Genomic DNA, 7,030 nt, shown 5'->3' on the forward strand with positions numbered 1-7,030 from the left:
CATAACAAAACACACGTGTGAAAAAGTAAACAAAGTCAGTGACAACCCGGAAGCCCACGCTGTCGCACTTCGGGCAGTTCAGGGGAAATCCGTGACAACATCATTATGTTATGTGTTATTTATACCACAGCAATTTTTAAAAAATGATAATCATTAATGCCACATCATGTTTTTAAACCACTTATAGTTACGTTAAATGTTGCAGAACATCCAAAATAAAAATATATATATATATATTATCACTTCTGTTAGCAGTAATGGCCAAAAGTATGTGGACACCCATGCAATTGTTGAACATCCCATTCAAAACCCATCCATTTTCCATACCGCTTGTCGTACAAAGGGTCGTAGGGGAGCCTGGAGCCTATCCCAGGGAACTCGGGGCACGAGGCAGGGAATACCCTGGACGGGGTGCCAACCCAGCACACAATCACACACACATTCACACACTACAGACAATTTGAAAATGACAATCAGCCTACAGCACGTCTTTGGACTGGAGGAGGAAACCACAGGAAGAACAGTGAGAACATGCAAGCTCTACACACACAGGGCGGAGGCAGGATTCGATCCCCCAACCCTTGAGCTGCGAGGCAAACATGATAACAACTAAGCCACCATGCCCTCATTCCAAACCATGGCCCATTAATATAGAAATGGATGCCTCTTTGCTGCTAAAACAGCCTCCACTCTTATGGGAAGTGGAGTGTGTCTGTAGGAATTTGTGCCCATTCAGGCAAAAGAGCATTAGTGAGGTCTTCAGTGGGGTTGAGGTCAGGGCTCTGACAAGGTTAGGGTTAGGGCAAGTTCTTCACATATGGGTGTGATGGTCGGGTGTCCACAAACCTTTGGTCATATAGTTTATAAACAATTGTTTCCTCACCAGCCTCTCTTTAATAGGACCTAAAAGGACCCCTCTTCTCCCTCCACTGGCTACCTGCAGTAGCCACAAATTCAAGGCCTTGATGCTTACATACAAGACCATGTATGGAACAGCACCCCCTACCTCAACACTCTAATTGAGGTTTATGTTCCTTCACACAACCTGCGATCAGTTAACAGCTGATGCCTGGTGATGCCTACTCAGTGAGGCATGAGGTCTCTTTCCAGAACCTTCAAACTAACCGTCCCTCAGTGGTGGAATGAACTTCCAACCTCAATCCCGACAGCAGAATCTGTCACTATGTTAAAAAAAAGGGTTAAAGATCCACCTCAACTGCACTTACACTGTCTCTTACACCTCTACTCTGCACTCAATTAAAAATCTTGTATGGTAGCTCTACTTGTATTGATCGATATTGATATATCGTTTTGCTTATATTTCCTCATTTGTACCTAGAAACCAGAAAGTGCAAAGTGTCCTCTGTCCTGAAAATTCCCCTGTTTTGTAAAACTTATCAACTGTTACAATACTTTGACACTAGAGCCTCCTTCCATGAATGTAAAATAAATGTCTCCTTACAGAATACTTTTTCATTTGTAAATGATTATATGTTTTTTAATTAAATAATAACAGTTTTTATCTGTTTATTATCAGCCTTTGATGAGGTACATGGTCCACCATACAAGGTGTTATTACAGAAAAGACAGAAATGTGTTCATATAAACCTGTGATTTGAATCGCAGCCTGTAAGAGTGCTTTTATAGAAAATTCAGCAACAAATTCTGACCAGATTTGAGAACAGCACTGTGGTATATATGCAAATATATGTATGTATATATGTATGTAATGAAGCTATGATATTTAAGTTAAATAGTATTTATAGCTTGTTGTTTCGAAAATCGACTGAAAATTAGGAAACATTAACAGCACCTCTCTTCACGTTCTCTCCAAATCCATGCCTGCAAAACAAATCTAAGGGGGTAAAATGTCTGAATTGTCAGGCCACATGATTGTCAAGGAAGTGCCAATCTTTGTTCTTGTTCTAATTGGTTAGCTGTTGGTCGTCCACATTATTTACAGCATGGGGCACCACAGTGACTGGAGTTTTCACTTTGCAGATATTTTATTGGCACCAGCCTCCACAAAAATATTACAAAAGGGTTTTTTGTTGTTGTTGTTCATTTTGGGAAAAAAAAGGGTTTGATCCCACATGTGATATATACGTTCACACAAACCTAAGCCTAATATTAACCTCAGTAACAAAAAAGAAAACATTTTGGCTCTTAAATAAAAGCTTTAAATAAAAGCTGCAGTTTTTGTAAAAAATAAAATAAAATAAATAATTGAATGAAATAATTAATAAATAATACTGATAATAATAATAATAATAATAATAATAATAATAATAATAATAATAATAATAATAATAATAATTACTAAATAAATAAATAAACGGAGACCAGCCAAATGTTCCTACAAGTTCAAAACTGTCACATATTCCTACTCTTTATGTGGACATTTGGTCCCCACCAAGATACAGAAACATTCCCTCACACAAACACACCCAAACACCAAGAAAGGAGATCCATTGTTTAGTCCCCCATCTATCCATCTCCCTGCTCTCTCCACCCACTGTCTGTGATCAGCCTCATCTTCACTCATCTTCATAGGCATCCATACTCAGAGGTGAGAAGGGTACGTGTCTGTGTGTGTGTGTGTGTGTGTGTGTGTGTGTGTGTGTGTGTGTGTGTGTCTGGCCCGAGCTAAGAGCCGCCAAACATGATGAGGAACATGGTTGGCTCTAAATGATCATACACTGATCTCTCTATACCACAGGGGCACATCACAATGATGAATAATACCATGAGGATAATGGATAAATGCAATGGGGATGAGTGCAATATTCATGAATATTTTGAATCCAAATGGAAGAAATAAGAAAGAAGAAGAAAAAAGAATGGTAAGTTTACATTGCAGGCACAACACACACAAACATATAACCCTAGCTGTATAGTGACAAATAGCGAGGGTATCTGATCTTGTATCTGTGTGTGGCCTGTGTTGCTCTATAAGCCGGCCAGCTGCTTCATATTCAGTGCCAGAGCATTGGAATGTTATGTCGCTTAAAGATTTCGGCCGCATCTATCCTCCAACTGCTCTATTAACACAGATTTATAAAAGGCTTTAGCTTCTTATACAGCTTCGGGCCTTTATTCCTCTCTAGCAAAGAAAGAAAAACAGCTTTAACTTCAGAACTGTAACAACTGAGAAATAATGAAATAAAAGGTTGCTTAAGCTTGAAGATGAAAAGTTTGCTTTGTATTTCTCCCCTTTCACCCCTTGCCCCAGTCACTTTTTGTTCGCTTCCCTTGCTTTTACGTAAGAACTCATGAATAATTATACATTCTAGTGAAAGTTAATGCTAAAGACATTGTTGGGTGGTAAATAGCTTCATACTTCTCCTGTATGAGAGTACAGAGAAAGTGGTAATGTGTGTATGGGGGGGTTACAGGACTCTTTAATGGCAGGCCAACCACTGTGTGGTGGCATAATAACTACAGAGACTATTTATTTTTAATTGATATGCCCTTTCTTAGTATGAAAAGACCAATTATTCCAAGCGCTGCATGCCTCTCATATGCACAGTATGCCATCGAAACAAAAGGAGCCCAGTGTAAAATGAGTGAGAGAAGCCGTATTTCTGGCAGAATCCCTTTTTTTATGTCAATTTTTATAACAAAGAGCAATAATTCTGGCATTAAAACTATTCTACGTGCCAGGGTAATATCAGATTTTGATGATTTTGCTAGATTGATGGGGTATTAAAGGCAATGATATGAGATAGTGTGCCAGTAAAAAAGAGAGAGACTTCATGTTAAGTGCATATTACATTCATGGTGTGTTGCATAATTTGCTATGAGAATATTCCTCATGGATTGTGCAAGGAGAAGGGAACTGTTAAATATTTCTGAAGTTTTGCTCGGAGAATAATAAGCTACAGTATGTAATAGCAATAAATGGTATTTCAAAAATGCCCATTAGCTTCATATGTCTGATTGCTAAGTATTGCTGTTATACAGTAGGACTGAATCTATTTTTCTAGGTCTCGTTCATTATATACAAAATATGGTTATAAGTCAAGGATGTTCTTTCACATGGTGGAAATTATCTGACATACTATACTGTCACTAGCCACTTTATTAGGAATACCAACTCATTCACGGAACTGTCCAATCAGCCAATCATGTGGCAGCAGTGCGATAAGTAAAATCAAGTAGATGCAGGTCAAGAGTGGCAGTTAATGTTCATCATTAAAAACATTAGCCAAACATCAAAAAGGAGGGGGAAAAAAGTGAGATAATTTACTTTGACCATGGAATCGTAGTTGGTGCCAGATGGGCTGATTTGAATATTTCAAAACCTGCTGATCTCTTGCGATTGTCACACACAGCAGTACCCTAGAGTGTACATAGAATGGTGTGAAAAACAAAAAAGATCCAGCGAGCATCAGTTCTGCAAGAGTTGATGATAGAGGTCAGTGGAGAATGGACAGACTAATTTGAGCTGTCAGGAAGGCTACCGTTTCTCAAATAGCCACTCTTTACAGCCGTAGTGAGCAGAAAAGCATCTTAGAACACACAGTATGCCGGACCTTGAGGCGGATGCACTACAACAGCAGACGACGGGTCCTACTCCCATCAGCCAAGAACAGAAATCTGATGCTACAGTGGGCACAGAATTGACAAAACTTGACAGAAAAATATCGCCTGGTCTTTTTCCAATCTTCAAGTGACCAGATTATAGGTGTGCCTAATAAAGTGGCCAATGATCATGTATATATCTGTGTGTGTGTGTGTGTGTGTGTGTGTGTGTGTGTGTATATATATATATATATATATATATATATATATATATATATATATATATATATATATATATATTACATGATATTATAATAATATTAGAATAAGGAAAAGAAAATCATTATTCTGTTGCCTCCCATAGAATAAAAATTGTCTGTCATCATTAACTTTCCTCTCTGTAGCAGATGCTTATTTAAGCACTTTTTATTTATATAAGGTGAAATAGAATGAAGCAGTGGGACATGAAAAAGTAATCAGTTGCTGTGACTTAACAAGAATCTGGTCCCATTAAATAAACTCTAAAGTCATCAGTGCAAAAACAGCAGTGCACATCAGCACTTTTCTAAAGGGCTTCATGAGGGGAGACATGTTTTGCTTTGAACAGACAAGATAATAGTGCATTCGCCTCGACATCACCAACGCTGAGACAATTAAATCCAATCGATGGATGTAAGGACGAGAAGGGAGAGCTGAACGTGGGCCGATCCCCTGTTCTCCTACCTCCTGGAGACACAAATGTCAGTTTTGAGCAGTTTGCAGACTCCCTGCTATGCTCTTGGCCCGTGCCGAACCAAACTGGTTCCATCTTCTGGACTCTTGGCATTCCGACTCAAATGATGGCCATTGATGTGTCACATGATGGGCCAATCTTCAGAACTACTCCCATCTCCATAATAATCTTTCACACGTTTTTTAATAAATCACAGACGATTCTCAATTCAGTTGTTATTTCTGCTTTGGCTTATCAGGGGTTAATGGTCTCTATCAGAATTAACCTTGAGCGCTCTTTCTCACAAACCAGGTCGTGACCTCAGAGAAATCTCAGAGAGAGGGGGAATTCTCTGCTGTGGGATTAGTTCTTAGTCACCTCGTTTCACTGAAATACTAAGCATAAAAAGAAAACTGCCATCACATGAAAAAGCCAAAAGTGGGAAAAGTGTTGTTGACGTAGGACCCCTAAAAAAAGTGCTTTTATTGTGAACACGCAGGTATTATTTTAAGAGAAAAATGTCACTTGGAAGCTGGTGGCACAGTGAGGAGTGACAGTGCTGCTAAACTGCTTTGGCAGAAGATGACAGGCACATTCCAAAGAAATAAACACTCCACAGTGTGTCTCTGCTACTTAAAAATATCCTGTTTTGGTTCAATTCTAAAGCATCGCATAATTGGGCTGTAGGATGGAAAAGAGGGGCTTTTCATAACCGGGCATTCTCGCTCTCTCTATTGCATTCTTTTTTTTTTTTTTTTAAACAAAAAACCTATTACTATATTACGAAATAAATCTCTTAGCCTCTGTGGATTTACTTTGTGCATTGTGCCAGTTACAGAAAACCCCCACGTGGAATAAGCTAATCCCTTCTAAACGGGATGAGTCGGACATGATTTTGTAAAGGGTGGTGGTGGTTGGGGGCGGGGGTGGGTGGGTGGGTGGGGGGGCGTGATGTCACCTACTCAAAGTTTGTACTCTAAACACACTTCCACCCGCTTTGTGGCCTCCCTTGGAATTTTTGCGACCTTTTCTTTGAAAGCTGAAGCCAACTACAATAAGCAGTTTCCTTGAAAAGTATTGATCAGATGGCGGAATGGCAAGATTACACTGCGCGGAAGTATGTATGCTTATTATCATCTCAATGAGAAGATGACATGGAAGGATAGACGGAAGTCATGCAGAAAGAGATGGGACACGTGACACAGCCGGGAGAGAATAAAGTCTCGCATTATCCTTTCTTTACAGCAATAACACGACGATTCTTTTCCCCCACATGTGCCACCTTTTGGGCTTTTTTAGTAACTTATTCATGAGAAGGTACAGTGAATTATACAGCGTAAAACGGTTTATGTCGAATTTAGTAAATATTCCAGGCCTGTTAACGTCTCCTCTGCTCACCTCCACTGCTGCCTTTGGTTTATTATGTGGCATTAGTTGGAAAAGGGGCAGAAAATAAAGATATTTAGATCCAAATGCCCTTCTCTCAGATATGAAAAGTCATCTTATCACAGTGTATGGTGAAGGATGTAAGGCTGTAACACAGTATTATGACTCTCCTGTCATACAAAATACTCTTCATTTGTCATAGTTGTGGACAGGCTAAAAACCAGTCAACAGCCTTCCACCCATCTTTCTTTATCTCCCTCTTTCTCTATCTCCCTCTCGGTCTGTCTTTTCCTGCCCTTCGTTGATGGCTTAAATAGCCGAGTGGCTAACAAAGGAAGAAAGTCAGAGAGATGAAATATATTTTGACTGTTTTATGGAAAAACAATCTGACACAAAATAATATTCATC

This window comes from Ictalurus punctatus, chromosome 27 (assembly GCF_001660625.3).
Source record: "Ictalurus punctatus breed USDA103 chromosome 27, Coco_2.0, whole genome shotgun sequence".
NCBI lineage: Eukaryota > Metazoa > Chordata > Actinopteri > Siluriformes > Ictaluridae > Ictalurus > Ictalurus punctatus.